Genomic DNA, 17,029 nt, shown 5'->3' on the forward strand with positions numbered 1-17,029 from the left:
CAATGCAAAGAAAACAAAGCTTTCAAGTCTACACGATGGGTCGGAAGGCATGAAGCACACAAGGTATTTTTTGCCATGTTACCTTCTATCGTCAAGACACTTGAAGCCTTCTCCCATAAACAAGATACTGTTCCAATAGCAGTACAGCAACACTCCATGGAACTGGAATAGTGACAGTCAAAATTAAGCATGTTTGCTTTAAAATGCTGTATTGAGGTTTCCCATCCTCATCATTCAAGTTACTACTATGAAGTGCTTATCATTTGTAAAGCCAAGGAGCATTAAGCTTCAGAAACACGACATTGATGTGTATGACGCATACTGCCAAGTTGATGACCTCAAAGGCGACCTCAAGCTATCTTGAGGGCAGATTGGCACCCAGTTTTAACAATGGCTTGAGACAGCTGCTACTCTTGCAAGGAAAGTCAGCATCGAACCTTCTATTCCAAGGCCGACAGGAGCATTGCAGTAACGTGGAGGCAACATCACCCAAAGAGTATTTCAAGAGGGCCCTTACAATACCCTTGCTAGATCACTTAGCTACCCAGAAGGATATAATGACTGGACTAAAAACCTTACGTAGACTGACCTCTTGTAAACAACCACGATTTATTTGCTTAATCTATTTTTTCAGGGGTTCAACTGCAATAAAAACCAAGCTAGTTTGTTGCACTTCCTTTGAAATAATAGTAATTAAATGCAACAGACATTTCCATTGTAATAGAAATTACTTAGCAGGGAGGTGCATGAGAGTAGCAATCAATTAATTTTGTTTCTAAATTTAAACACGTACTTTAAAAAAGTGTATAGGCATTAGGGAAACATAACCCTTAAATATGTGCTCTTTCTATAACGTATTTCTTATTTTTGCACGCTTGTACCCACATATCACACTGTATCTTTGGTGACTGAATGTTTGGTAGAATCTGTTTCATTCTCCAGTACAAACAGTTTCACCATTTTTGTGTAGACTACAAAGTTATGTATGCCAGTGTACGTTTGCATTTGTGAGTTTACCATGACACAAAACAGCGCTAAAACATGTGCCCTTGAATGTCAATCTCTAAAGTATTTCTTAGAACTTTTTTATTTCCTGAAGAGTGGCAAGATCTGGGTAAAACGTAAGTTTTTTTCTTTGGGACTGAGATGCATTCAAAATATGATTCTTTGGCATAAAATTTTAGATTAAACAAATAAATGGTACTGGGAAGTGTTTTAGTGACAAAAAAACTACTAAGATCCATACATATGTGAATGTGTGGTGCATAAACTCAGTAATTACCATATACATTTTATTTCTTGCAGATGATAGAGCTGCCTCCTTGACAAAGAGTTTTTGTCTATGAAACCCACATAACAAAAGCGTTTAAAAGAAAACAGCCACGACAACAGCCTGCTTCTTCCCAAGCTGTTTTTACAAGGATGAAGAACTCATAGGCAAAAGCCTTACTGGAAAGAACCACAAGCCCTGCCTGGATGCTGACATCCTCAACAGTACCATGAGTAAGAGTTCTTTATATAAATACACTTCATAAACAGCTCACTCACTATAATGTAACATTATTGTACGAAAAACAAAATAAAGGGACCTGGCTAGATTAACAAATTAAACAAAATATTGATCTAGATATTACTGACAGTACATACAACCATAATTTCATGGAAACAAAATAAAATAAATGTATCATTGTATATTACACACAGTCACATAACGGCAAAGATGGCATAAGCCTTTACCGCTTACTCCATATTGCCTCTTTATGACAAATACCAAACATTCCAAATATTCTCCGTTAGTTATTAGGTTAATTTAATTGAACAACGACTTGCTTCTTTTGTTGCTTTTTACAAATGAAATGAGCATTAATTTCTTATCATTACTTTACTCAGAGACTTTTGTACTACACGTTTTTATTTTTGCAGGCTACACAAGGAAAAGATTCCCCAGCCAAGTTCCCGACAGTGTAGTAAAAATTGCACTTCTGAACAAAATAACCTGCGTGGAGTCCAAGTCGATAAGGAAGACTCCTGTTCATTAAATCTTTTTTTTATATGAAATGTTAAATTTTTAATTAGCAAATGACTTACTAATTTCTTTATTTGTAAAAAAACTTCAACGTTTATGAATCTCAGTCAAGAGCTGTAAATGTGCGCATACAATGATAATATAAATGTTTGAATAATTAAGAGGCTGTCCTCGTTAGAACAGATAAGGCAAATTTCGGCTTTTCACCGATTTCCCTGATTTTTTTCTAAGAATATCAATCATCATACCCCATCAACAAATATCACATTTACTGAGCACAATGCGATTTTTTCCCTTATTGGCGAGACGGTTTACAAGGTGACCTCAAAACTACCCAATTTACCATTGGGGACTCTACAATTTATCTATACGTTGCCGGGGCTGCCAAAACGTCATTCCTTGCTCAAACATCTTGAATATTTTACACATTGAAGTTCCATTTGTCAATAACAATTAAAATGTTTAACTTTGGTTTTTTGTGTGAAAGTTTCACTGAGTTACCATTTTTTTTTTTCAAAATACCTCCTCCTAACTTCAGAATGCATTAAACATGACATACATGTAGTTAAAGCCTATTTTCACAAAAGTGGGACCTGACTTAAGGTCAAGTCTATTTTAACTCAAAAGCACTAACACCAATGTACTACTGTATGGAATAAAATTTGTGGGCACTTCACACTGCGTGCTGTACCAAGTATAATTATATAGCATTATGAGTGACATAAGGTCTTTGAAAACCTTGGACTTCCCCACAACCAGGTATGGAGACTTTTATGTTTCTATTCTACTAGAAAAGCTGCCAGAAAAGCTGTTAACCAATGCGTTGAAGGAGTATCCTTGTGCCAATCACACTCTTGAGCAACTGATTGACATGATTCACAATGAAGTTAAAAGGCTCAAGCAAGTCGCCTACATTAATCTGAATAACCAACCAAGCAAAGGCAAATCACCATCTTCTCATCCCAAGATTATGACAAGTATCCCTTCAACTTCAAATGTTTCAGTTCCGCCTGGCACTGCTACTGCACTTTCTGCAGCCACTACGTCTTCTGCGCTGTCCAAAAGTAAGAAATTCTGACAGCTCAAAGGACCCAAAAGGGTTTCCTGTCGCTTGTTTGGGTCTCAGCATAGCACATTTCAATGTGAACTCTCAGTTGAGGATAGAACGACTACAGTAAATTCAAAGCAGTTGTGCATTAATTGTCTCCGAAGTGGCCATGCTGCCACCTAGTGCCAATCACAATGGAGATGTTCAGTGTGCAAACAGCTACATCACACTGTACTACATGCTGCTTCCACCACTCAGTCAACTCCACTCATGCAAACCTCGCCCAATGCATCAACACTGACTCCTCAGAGTCCAAGGGTATCTATGCATGCTGCTACAGTTTGCGAGGACATACAGAATCAAGTGTCACACCTTCCCTCCCCTCAAGGGAGCAATGTAGATAACCTTGCAAAATATGATTTGTGCGATACTTGTTACGCATTGATCAAAAAGTACTTAGGAAAGGAAATCTAGGTAGATATCCTTTGATTCTTACTGATCTGGCACAAGTCTTTTTATTTGAAGTTTTTGTTTGGGTAATTTTTTTTCCTTTTTTATTCCAGGTTATTACATATAGAAATCATGTTACCAACTTCTGTAAAAGTAGCTTAAGAAATAGAAGCAAAACATTTCGACTTTTAGAGATTCGTGTGCAAATACTTAAAACTATGCCTGATTTCTGTGAAATGTTACTGCACAATCCTTGCCATGTGTGTGTGTGTGTGTGTGGGGGGGGGGGGGGTTAGGTTGGGAACCTGTGTCTCTAAGGGAGCGGGCTTTTGACGACGGTACCTCCTAAAATATGTAATGATTTTGCAGTTTATGACCATGTGGCAAAAGTATATCTCAGTAGCAAGGTTTATTGGTATTCATAAAGAACTTGGGGGTAACAGCGGAGTTTTCAAAGATAATTCAGTGGCATTAATTCTTAAAAGATTTATAGTACATATCAATGCATGGCATTTTTTTCTTTTTTCAAATTGGAGCTAGATGATCTAAGAAGTACCCCGTAAGTTACCCCCACGTTTTGGATTGCATTATCCCTAGTGGACATTTGCTTTTCCTAAAGAGTCTTAAACCATACACAAAATACCTGTGCCATTTCACGTTTCACATAAAATAGCAGGCACCTTTTGACTTTACCTTCGCTTACTCGTCTAATGAAGCTGTTTTGCGACTCACTGTGGTCAGTTCACGAAAAAAAGTGTGGTAACAGTGGCGGATCCAGGGGGAGGGTCCAGGAGCCCCCTATAAGACCCATGGTTTTGTTTTTTTGTTTACTACTTGTTTGACACTAAAATTCTGGCATCGACAGGATAGCATATCACTACTCAATTAGTTGATTTTTTTTCAAAAAATCATTTTGCCACTGAACTAAATTCTTGGTATATTCAGAAATGTAATTTTCGGGGGTATCCTCTGGTGGTCTGCTCGCGAAGCAGTATTGCCCGGATGGGCGTTAACAGTGCTCTTCTCTGCTTTCTTTCAACCGGTTCCATCTGCCGTGTTGAAGAATGACAGTCTTTATAATTTAGCAGAAAAGTAGCCTGCAGAACAGGCGTATAAATATTTTTTGTTTTGCATTTCTTTCAGGCGAGCGGAGGCAGGCATGAGGCAAGTGTGAAGCGCGAGTCTCTAAGGCGCTTGCCCAAATATTAGAGAGATTTAATTAGCATCGCGTATACGTGAAATGCGAACGGCAAAAATGACCACGTGACCACAATTTTACCGCCATTTTTTGCCAGTTTCCAGTTGCTGTTTCTGGGTGAAAACTAGCCAGTCGTTTTTAGGGGAGGACGTAATATGAGTCCCCTAAAAACGACTGCATGGAAGGCTACGTGAAAGGAGGCTATTTCGTGCACAGGCGGCCCAAGCTCAAGCTGTGAGCCAGTGATCATCTTGCGTAATAGCGGTCACGGCACAAATATAACAAACACGCAATAGGGAATACACCTTAGAAGCAAGGTATGTCAATTTTTATTAACAATTTTCCAATATTTGTACCTCCTAAACCTGATCGTAAATATTCCCATACAAAATCTTATATTTGTGCCGTGACCACTATTACGCAAGATGATCACCAGCTCACAGCTTGAGCTTAGGCTGCCTGTGTTTCGTGTTTGCCATCTACGTGAGAACTACGTAAGTATTTCTTCCTATATTTCTTTCTATATTGTTGAAAACAAGTAGCCAAATAATTTTTCCGGGAAATCATTCTAGGGTAAATTAAATTTCATGTCTAAAAATCGTTCATAACTCACTTCTTAAACATGGGCAGATCCAGGAATTTTGGATAGAGGGGGGAGGGTCCAACTTTGATTCAGATATACTATTGAAACTTTTTTTTTTGCGGTAAATTACTTATCCCCTACACCACCGAGTTTCCCCCCTCCCCACACTCCATAAGATTTCCTAGTAATGGTAAATTTGGTGAACGCCGTTTCCAAAAGTATTCCCTTTCCTTTAACTCAGAAAGAAGTGTGGAAGGTGTAGGTAAGTCGTGTTGCCAAAATTGTAGTTTTCCTCTAGCCTGCAGAACAGGCGTTATTTATTTTTTTGCGTTTTTCAGACAAGCGGAGGCAAGCACAGAGCGCAAGTCACGCGCGATGAGAGAGAACCTCCCGTCGCCCATGAATAGGCGTTTTACTGGAGATCGTCAAGCAAGAAATGCCCCACCCTCCAACCAAGAGGTTATTTCACCACAATACAATGATATGAATCTACCTGACTTACATGCCATCAATTTAACATCGTGCGATCTAACTGAAGCTGAATGCTCCCTTTTAACCAAAGGACCTGCGTTTTGCCCTGCGCCGAAGGATGTTCACTGGCAGAAAACCATCGATGATATTGACAAATTTGAAAGAAAAATCCGCCTTGCTGTTTTCCATCATGGCAAAAATCCCGAAGAAAGCCACCGCACAGCAGTTGATCGACTTCCATCAATTCCATCAACCAGCAATTGGATGCCTCCAAAGTCCAGTTATCCCAAAGTTGAACTTTTCTTAAACAATGTTAAGAAAGACATTCTCGAGCCCAAAAACTTGAGAAAACCCAAAGACAATCTTACAAAAGAGGAAAGGTCAGCCTTAACTAAACTGAAATCTAGCGATAATGTATTTAGAATTCAGGATATGGGGTCTAGGTTTGTTATTCTCTCCCAAAACGAGTATTGGGAGAAAATGTTAGAACAACTTAATAACAACCTCCATTATGACAAGTTGAATCATGATCCCACTAAAGAGCATTCCAATGGGGTCAAAGACTGGGGACGTAAATGGCTCAGTAAAGGCCAGATAAGTCAAGATATTGCCATGTGGGTTGCCATTTCAGAACCAAAACCGGGGGTGGAATTTGGTAATGTTAAGACTCACAAGGAAGGTAACCCTCTCCGCCTTATTACTTCATGTTGCGGAACGGCAATTGAAAGACTTTCCGCTTTTACTGAGTTCTACCTTAAGCCCTTAGCCCATAATTTGCCATCTTTTGTGAAAGACACCACAGACCTCGTTAATAAGATTCAAACGCTAAATGCTGAGAGGGGTCCCCTACCACCCGGGTGTCTGCTGGTGTCCTGGGATGTTGTTACGATGTTTCCCAATATCGATAATAACTTAGGTTTGACAGCTGTTAGAAAATATCTTGATTAAAGATCGGACAAATTCCCATCTACCGATTGTATTGTAGAAGCGATTAAAATTTGCCTTCAGGCCAATAATTGTCAATTTTCTGGGAAGGATTTTGTGCAGAAACATGGAACTGCAATGGGACCTAAAAACGCATGTAGTTATGCAGACCTAGCTATGGGATTAATTGATGAGAAAGCTAAGTTTAAAGGTGCTGTTAAGCCCATGTTATGGTGGAGGTATAGGGACGATGTTTTCGATATTTGGATACACAGTTTGCCTAAATTGCTAGAATTTACGGAGTACATTAATTCTCTGTACCCCACCATTAAATTTGAGCTGGTTTATTCGGAACATACCCTCAATGTCTTGGACCTTACATTGCACCTCCAAGATGGGTTCATTAGTACTGACATTTACGCAAAACCCACAGATAGCTATCTTTATTTACCCTTTTCTAGTTCTCACCCGGCACATTCTAAAAACCATAACCGGCTGATAATTTCAGGAGAAATAGAACGAAAGTTAAACCGAATAAGTGCATTTAGACTAATATTTAGGCAATAAATGAAAGGGAACGGTGGTTTCTTTCCATAATATTTCGATATAATTCTATATCATCATCAGACTAGGTGACAATGCGGTAGCTAAAGTTTAAATACTAAAAGGGTGGTAAATTAGCATCATTTTTCACAGGGGCCTGTTCAGTCTCCTTTCAACTGGTACATTGTAGCCATGCGTAAATGTGGTTTATCTAGGTTGGCTAAAAAGGTCACTAAATGGTTTGATGACACCAAGGCTAATGGCAAATCTTTTGATTATCGTTTTACAGGGAAGGATTCTAGGCTGTTTTTGTTACATTTTATGTCATTGATTTCAGCCATTAAATGCGGTGCTAATGCTCATGAAAGAGAGGCCACGATTCTCCATGTGATTGCTTACATTTGTCTTTGCTTGAGGGACTGTGTGTCTCTTCACTCGCTTAGATATATCACATGAACAGGTGAGTGAACTGAAAACCTTCTGCACAAACTTCTTTAGCGCAAATGCCATTTTATTTTATGTAAATCCCACAGTCTGGACCATTGGTCACCTTGTACCTGCCCACACCGAGCACATGAAGGGAAAGTATGGACTTGGCCTGGGTCTCAACTCCATGGAAGGGCGAGGGGCCAAGCATGTATTCATATCAAAGTACAGTCAGAATGCAATGTTTCATTCCAGATGGGAACAGATCTTTCTTCACGAATTTGTTTCCCTTTTGTGGTTCAGAGAAAGAGGTTATAATTGTTCTAATGTAAATTTTTCCACCCTGAGCAGGTGATCAATTCAGAACCAGCATACTGTTATTGTGGGCTTCAGAAGGAGAGCCAACAGATGAGAAGTGCAGAGCGTGTTCTAACAATTTGCGGTGAAACAAAATTAATATTCATGTGCAGTTTGCATCAGTAAGTGACATCATTCTGTTTAGACATATTCTTTTTGTGGCAAAATAAAGAAAACTGAACTAAAACTGTGAGTCTGTGGATGAGATCCATTCACATGAAAGCTACTGCGCAGTACTTTCCTGTGCTGCTGTTCTGACATTATGTTCATATACCTTCCCTTTCACTTTAACAACAGCGACACAGCCTTTTAATTACCTTTATAAATATTATTAATATCATTATGGATATTTGGGTTGCCATGAAATCAGAATATTGAATGTTAATCTGGTTCAATTAATCGTGTTCCTTTGTTTCTGTGTCTGGTTATGTTTAATAATAGACCATTTTAAGAAGGGCAACCCATTTATTAGTCCTTATATTTGTACGTTAGCCGTTCTGACCTCATTAGAACGTGACTGTAAAAGTAAAGAGAATGTTTACATTCAAACTATGCCAGAGGGGATACTCTACATACATATAAAATGATAAAAAAGGCTGCTATTATGAAAAAGGTCTATAAGTACTAAACTAAAAGGATAATAAATACAAGTCTTTGAAAATACTTTGACCAAGAAAGGTTAGGCATTTTAACTTGGTATTTATTGACACAACAGCTCAGTGATTGTATATGTGAAAGCTGTTAGACATGAATTTTTGACCAAGAGAGGTCAGACATTTTAACTTTACTATATTTTTTGACACAACAGCATAGTGATTGTACATGTGAAAGCTGATGGACGTGAATTTTTGACCAGGAAAGGTCAGACATTTTAACTCAGTATTTATTGACACAAAAGCTTAGTGATTGTATATGCGACAGCTGTTGGACATGAATTTTGGACCAAGAGAGGTCTGACATTTTAACTTTATTATATTTTTTGACACAACAGCATAGTGATTGTACAGTATATGTGAAAGCTGTTGGACATGAATTATTGACCAAGAATGGTCAGACATTTTAAATTTATTATATTTTTTTGACACAACAGCATAGTGATTGTATATGTGACAGCTGTTGGACATGAATTTTGGACCAAGAGAGGTCTGACATTTTAACTTTATTATATTTTTTGACACAACAGCATAGTGATTGTACAGTATATGTGAAAGCTGTTGGACATGAATTATTGACCAAGAATGGTCAGACATTTTAAATTTATTATATTTTTTTGACACAACAGCATAGTGATTGTATATGTGAAAGCTGTTGGACATGAATTTTTGACCAGGAAAGGTCAGACATTTTAACTCAGTATTTATTGACACAAAAGCTTAGTGATTGTATATGTGACAGCTGTTGGACATGAATTTTGGACCAAGAGAGGTCTGACATTTTAACTTTATTATATTTTTTGACACAACAGCATAGTGATTGTACAGTATATGTGAAAGCTGTTGGACATGAATTATTGACCAAGAATGGTCAGACATTTTAAATTTGTTATATTTTTTTGACACAACAGCATAGTGATTGTATATGTGACAGCTGTTGGACATGAATTTTTGACCAGGAAAGGTCAGACATTTTAACTTAGTATTTACTGACACAAAAGCTTAGTAATTATATATATGAAAGCTGTTGGACATGAATTTTTGACCAAGAGAGGTCAGACATTTTAACTTTATTATATTTTTTGACACAACAGCATAGTGATTGTATATGTGAAAGCTGTTGGACATGAATTTTTGACCAGAAAAGGTCAGACATTTTAACTTAGTATTTACTGACACAAAAGCTTAGTGATTGTATATATGAAAGCTGCTGGACATGAATTTTTGACCAAGAAAGGTCAGACGTTTTAACTTTATTATATTTTTTGACCCAACAGCATAGTGATTGTATATATGAAAGCTGTTGGACATTAATTTTTGACCAAAAGAGGTCTGACATTTTAACTTTATTAATTTTTTGACACAACAGCATAGTGATTGTATATGTGAAAGCTGTCGGACATGAACTTTTGACCAGGAAAGGTCAGACATTTTAGCTTACCGGTGGTATTCATTGAAACAACAGCATAGTGATTGTATTTGCCGTTAGTTGGTATTTATAAGGATTCACTAATTTTTTAACCTCCAATGTAGTCAGTGATGAGAAAGAAATTCTTTGCTGCTCATACAAGGCAAGTGGAAAAATCTACAGAGGGTGGAAGGTGCCTCTTTCAGTAGTCCCCCTTCAACAGGCTACACACCCACTCCACTTGCTCTAGCTCTGCTTGGAAACTGGTAGTAGTTAAAAAAAAAATGATAAAAAGGCTTAGTGGAGTCTAATTCAGTCCGTAACCATACAGTGATCTTACAAAATCAGATAAGGATGTAATAGAGTCCAATTTGTGTAATCATGAGCATCTTTACAGACAGAATTGGATGACACAAAGGTCTGTTACCAAATAATGACGTCACATTGTCAGAAGGCGAGACGCGTCAGGGTCAAATAAAGCCAGAAATGGTTTGCTTTCTACAGAAGTTTGAGGTTTCAAATTACACATTCTGGACCTTTTTGTTTCAAAACATAGCTTTGTGTTCCATAACTATCAAAATGTGCCAATATAAAATCTTGACAGATGCATCGGCTTCCTTGCGGCTATTCGCCAAAAAGAAAAACACCATGCCCACAGAAATCTAAAATAGAATGCCGCCTTCAAAGGGCATTTCCCATAAGGTACCGTACGCACTAGGTTGACAAAATTTGTTTGGCTCTGCCAGAAATCTCTACAAATTTTGTCTCCACCAAATTTTGAATTTGGTAATCGTGTACGCACTTGAAAACACCAAAATATTTGATAACTACAAAGTGTCAATCACGTTGAAATCGAACACCTTTCTTTTAGCTTCCGTTTGTGGGAAAGCATGTTTACATGTAACCTTTACTTCTTGAGAGATTAATGTAGAGGACGCATTATCCGTCTCTTGATGCTATACCTTTCTCCAAACCGAATTTTAATTTTTTTGTTGTTTGTCCAAGGATGCAACGATTACTCACTTTCTATAAACATGGATAAGTTGGAACCAAAATCTGTTGTTCCGCAGTTCACGTTCCGGCGTGTATTGAGCAATTGTTAGCTTGATAGTTCTGCTTGCAGGGTTTAGGCTTAAACAGCTGCTGGTTTTCTTTTTAAACGGATAATCAAACAGTTTAAACATTTTCCCTAGAGCGTTAAATGGATGCAAATTTTTTTAAACGGATAAGCAAACCATTTAAACGTTTTCCCTAGAGCATTAAATGGATGCAAATTTTTTTAAACTGATAAGCAAACCGTTTAAATGCTTGAATGAACCGTTTCAATGGATCTAAATGGTTTCGCCGTTTAAATGGAAAAGTGTTAGTGTCCATTTTCCTAAAGGTCACATATGCACACACCTTTTACAGTCAAAAATGGAAATAACTTTTAAAATGTGCAATCAAATATATGACAGCACTGCAGTGACAGCAATAATAATTATTATTTACTTTTAAATTAAAGGCAAAACAATGAACTGAAACTGAGTGGAAAAGAAGAGTGACGATTTAAGGTGATACTTCCACCAAAAGATAAATCGCTGGTATGCTGCCACAAAATTTCTGATGGTAGAGAAGTGGCAAGAGGTACTGGGGGATATGAGAGGGAAAAGCGTGGTTACGCAAAAAGGAAGACATTGTTTTGGGAGGAGGGAGGAAAACAAGAGGCAGCGAAGAAGGTAGTAAGAATATCGACCACTCCCGTAATGGATGGCAATGAGCAGATCACGTCCCTTCAGTCGTGGATAATTTTAAAAAAATGAAGATGACTGAACTCCTTGCTAAACAGACAGGGAGGACATTCAACAAAAGCAGCAGAAAACAGGACGTTATCGACGCATACATTGCAGCTCAAGCAACAAGAAAAATTTAAATTAAAACAGCTCCTTTAGGAGCTAACAAAATCCTGTAGGTCTAACCATGGTGTTAGATATTGCACTCATATAGGAACCAATGACTCATTTAGGAGCCACCAAGCACATGAAAGCAATTAACAAAAACAGATTGGGTGTGCACATTATATAAATTTGCTAAATGTTTTGAAAGAGTACGAAATTTGAAGACAAAGGGAAATAAAATTGTCATTTTGTCCATGCAGAATGGCCCTTTTCAGCTATGTCACACAAGCTTCAATTTTCAGTGCTTTTCATAAACACAAAAATTAGATGATTTATCCTACTGAATTTAGTAACCCTGCAAAGTTTCATAACAATCCGTTGGATCTAATTTGTCTGAAACTCATTTGCAAGTAGTGTTTACAATTAAGTTTAAAAAACTAGTTAAAAGTAGCAGAATTCCACAGGTGTCAGTGTGCTTCTGGCAAAACGATTCTGGGGATAATAGAATTCCCTAAACAATATTAAGAAGCCTTACCTGAGGTAACAAAACTTAATGAAAGGGTTGGATTTGCGAATCCTTATGTATCAATAAGGCATAGGGTTATCAAGGATTCATACAGCTTACACTTTACAACATAGCCAAAGGTTATAAAACAAGCTGTCAACCAAACAGTCCTTTAAAATAAGACTTAACTTTAACAAAACAAAAAGTACTTGTAAATGACAAAATCAAAGCTTTATGACAAACAAATATGCAACCTTCCTCAATCCCTGGTGTCTTTTTCTGAAATTTTCAAATAGATGTGTAAAACACCCATAGGCTCTGTGTCCAGGCCAGGGAAGCCATGTTGATTGCAAGGCAGATAGGTAAGCCTGTGCAAATTATCCTTGCTGAAACCCGCTGATGAAAATAGCTGTGTGTAGGCCCAATGTTTATGCTTGTGTGCTAACTTGCACCGTCTTGAATTACCTTCCACATTTTTTTTCACCTTCCACGTGTACTGGGTGCATGGTAGCTTTTTCATAGTTTGGGAACAGATGTTGAAAATGGTTGAGGGAAGAGCGGTTCAGAACATCTTGACGGGAAATCACCCAGTAAGATCTGACACCTGATTCATATTTCTGACAATGTTTCCTTTTTTCCAGTCCGGTTGTTTTGGTACTAAGCTGATTCCTCTCGATTCTATGACAGCTTTTGACCAGCGACGGCCAGGTCTTTAATTTTTTACAAGGGCTGGCCAGCTATTTGGAGGGCAAGCTCAGACAATTTGATGTCATAAGTTACTATTGCCCTTTTCTCTGATACAATATTTTCACATCCCTCTTCTCGCTTTTCAGATTTTATTAGGAATAAGCCGTTTAATGTATCATGCCCTCTGTTGTTTTGTGCTTTAACTGATTCCAACATTTTCTTTATTTTGGCTTTAGGAAAGACCAGGCAGTCATCACCTTGTGCCATGGTAAGATTTGATCTTGCTTAACTCAAAACATTGTTTTAGTTTTCCTTTTTATGTGTCCCTATGATCTGAGAAACGATCAGCCACCGATATGCGATGATGCCCGGGGAGTTATCGCACCAAAATCAAGTCAAACAAATATGGCATGTCTGAGGTCGCTAAACTAAATGGCGTAATTTTTTTATTTCATGCTGATAGAAACTAGGGGTGTCTTCTTCTTTCTACGGACTTCATGATTGCATATGCAGCCGAATTCTTGAGGGATCAGGCTGTGTTTAGGGAGTTGAAGGACAGACAAGAGTAAAGAGTAGGTACTGCTAATTTAATTGTCTAACAAAACAGTACATACGAATTTCTCGCACTGTTGCATCCAAAAATAATTTTTACGTTCTCAAAACCTCATTTTACTGAGATGAATAATACCTTTGGATTATTGTAGATGTGCGTCTCTTATGTATACTTGTTTGTTCTCTTTCAGGTATATGCAGCGTTGAATCCGCCTATCATCGGATATCAGTTCCGTTTTGTGTCACTGATAACTTTTCTTCTCTAATCATAATAGAATTTTCCGCTTGGAAATGAAATATTGCTTGACAGGGGGGCTGACTTATATTATGAACGTATTGTTGGTCATGAGCTTTTATTGTGTTTGGTGGCTTCTCTAGAAGCCGTTTTTTTTTTTTTTTTTTTTGGAGGGGGGGGGGGACAGCTTTCAGTTCAATGAAAATTTCCGGGAAAATAACTCTTCGTGAACTTTACTTGAAGTTTCTCTATGTTGGAGGTGGGCGTTTTTTGCTGGCTTTTAAAACTACCTGCTCTGAATAAAAATATTTCAGAATATCAGGCCTATTTAGTCTACTTTGGGTGCACGTCTGGTGGCAAAAGCAAAAAAAAACTGAAGTGTTTACTTTCTACTGAAAATGCTACGATTTGCCAGCAGAGAAGCGTGAATATAACTGCCAAGGCGAATTTGGAAACTAAAGTTTACAGCATTAGCCCACCTTCAGCCGATTAATAGAAACCTCACACAAATGATTCGCACATTGCCCTAGCTATGAACCTAAGATCAGGTCATTGTTTTATGCTTTTATTCTCATGATGAGGTTTGTGTAAAAACCAATGAAAACTGGGACGAAAAATGATGTGGAAAACTTCCTCGGATCGCAGGTTGATTTACTAAAGTACCGCTTGTAAAACAACGCGTTCTAATGGTTTCATAAGTCAGACGTTTTGACCATCAGAATTCCATCGAGTTACATAAAAATTTCGCTGCACACCAATTTCTTGATAAAATTCTTTTAAAGAGTATGGCGCACCACTTTGTGTAACATTAAAGTCATTTCACACATACGCCTTAGACTGTGTACATGATGTCTCATCTTGCATGTCCATTTGCCTCGTACTGTGACTCTCAGTGCAATATTCCAATAAGCTATCCTGGAGGAAATGAGATTCTTCCTCTGATCTCTTGTTCCAAGGATATTAATGCTCATCTTAGACATATCTTTGTAGCCCAAACTTGTGCCTCGTTGGAGAAAGAACTAATTCCTAAACGTGTGGACTTGTTCGATGAAGGCGGCCATGACTTCACAATTTGTCTGAAGCACTGGGATCAATTAGGTGTCAAGTTCAGGGAGTTGATAAATCGTAAGGGAAAATGGGAGAGGGGCATTAACCTGTGAATGTCCAAAGAAATTTAGAGGAAATGGAATGTAGTAGTCCCTCAGTGTTGGAACAGGTAATATGCTTTGTTTTATTATCCCTTGAATCATAGTCTCATTTGTTTCCACAAATTATAGACTTAATTACCAGCCACTGTTTGAAAGAGGGGCAGACAGCCTAACAAGGAATTGATCTTACATTCTGTCATTCTCTCTTTGAACACTGGAACATGTAGAACTTGTAGTGGTGAACACCAAGCCGTGATCAAAATCGAACTCGAAGGAGCAGAGAAAGGAAATTAGCTCAGCAGGGCTGCCTTTAAAACAGGGTGACAGCGCCATTGCTGAGCCACATGCGGCGGCATTCTGTATTTCATGGACTGGAGTGGAGTGGACTGGATTTGTAAAACGCGGACTTGTAAAAGGCATACTTGTAAAACGTGGACTTGTAAAACGCGCACTTGTAAAACAAGGTTTTATAAAAAACGGACTGGTAAACAATCACAAGAAAAAAAAACAATTTTATTTGTTTGAGGATTTATCATAAATCATAGCAAATTCTTTCGACTGTTTACCCATAGATTTTATTTTCACTATCCTCCATGTCACACCTTGCATCTGGCCTGATTCACGCTTCTGAAGTAAAAAAGGACGATTGCATATTTTAGCCTTCTTTGCAGACTCAATTTATACCGCCAGTAAATTTTCCCTCTGCAACACAGGCTAGCTTCCTTGGGACACGGTGCTTTTCCCTACGTTAGCTTTTGTGAACCAAAAGACGTACATTGCTTTACACGAATTAGTTAACCACATCATAACGGGAACAAAACCGGATGTTATGACAGATTATATCTTATCTAGAACTGCATGGTAACACTGGTAATTGGTATTGTTTATGACAAAAGAGATTGAAATTTCCAAGTATCACAACAGGTTCTTCATATCCTTTCATTTTCTCTCCTCCCTTCTTCCCAGTTACTTCCGAATTTAAGCTGACCAGAGGTGAAAATAAATCCATTGACTTTTGACCGAAAAAATTATGCATAGTTTAATTTTGTGTGCAAAAGTTTCGCAAAGTTTGTACTGCGCGAGGTAGAGATGGCAGGTACAAGCTTCCGTCTCTCTCTAAAAAGTAAAGACGCCCTTTAGAGCTTCCAGAATTCTCATGGAATTCCATAATGATCAAAGACGAGCTGGGACGCAGTACATTTGGGTCCATTTATTTGGCCAATTTCAATGTTTCTGGCGAGCAACGCAGTGTTGTTATCAAGAAATTGAAACGTGAATCCCCAGAATCAAAGCGCTGCTTTCAAAAGGAAGCTGGAATTCTAAACAGTGTTAAAGGCCACAAAAATATTGCCCGTGTTTTAAGATTTTGCCAGAGTGTAACACAACACTGAGTTAAAAAAAAGTCACGTGTTGTCGATTTCAATGCAGGTCATGTCACAGTGTGTGCTCATCCATTTAAAGCTGAATTATTTCTTCAAGTTTTTGATACTAAAAACGTGTACAAATTTTCAATAGCACTTTTCAAAAAAATGAAAATCGACAGTAGAAAACAGCGAGAAGAAAGATTTCTTTATACAGGACTAAGTGTCCCACACAACGCAATTAGCATATTCAATGTTTACAATTTTTTTACATAGCATTCAGAGATCAGGACTAACTAATTCATCAGGTTTTAGGCATTTTTAAACGGGTAAAACCGTTTTTGCTTTTATATTTGTGTGCTTTTTGGTGTAGTGAATTTAGAATGGTGAAATTTAGCGATTAAGAATGTTTTGATTTACAACAATTTGAATTTGATCGACAACCTCATTTGCATAATGCGGGTTTCACATTCGAAAAAGCACCAAAAGTGCGAAGTCGCTGTGGTCAAGGAAGATAAAAAGCGCAACGTATTTTTATATTTCTATGCTTCCTAACATCTGTTTAGCAAAGTTCAGT

The 17,029-nt window shown here is 37.9% G+C and overlaps 1 pseudogene; it reads left to right on the forward strand.

Moving 5' to 3' along the window:
• Positions 1 to 2,738: 2,738 nt before the first annotated feature.
• Positions 2,739 to 7,699, forward strand: LOC146452238 (uncharacterized; annotated as a pseudogene).
• Positions 7,700 to 17,029: the final 9,330 nt, after the last annotated feature.

The sequence above is a fragment of the Pavona decussata genome, unplaced genomic scaffold (genome assembly GCF_977016875.1).
Source record: "Pavona decussata unplaced genomic scaffold, jaPavDecu1.1 SCAFFOLD_375, whole genome shotgun sequence".
In the NCBI taxonomy this organism is placed as follows: domain Eukaryota; kingdom Metazoa; phylum Cnidaria; class Anthozoa; order Scleractinia; family Agariciidae; genus Pavona; species Pavona decussata.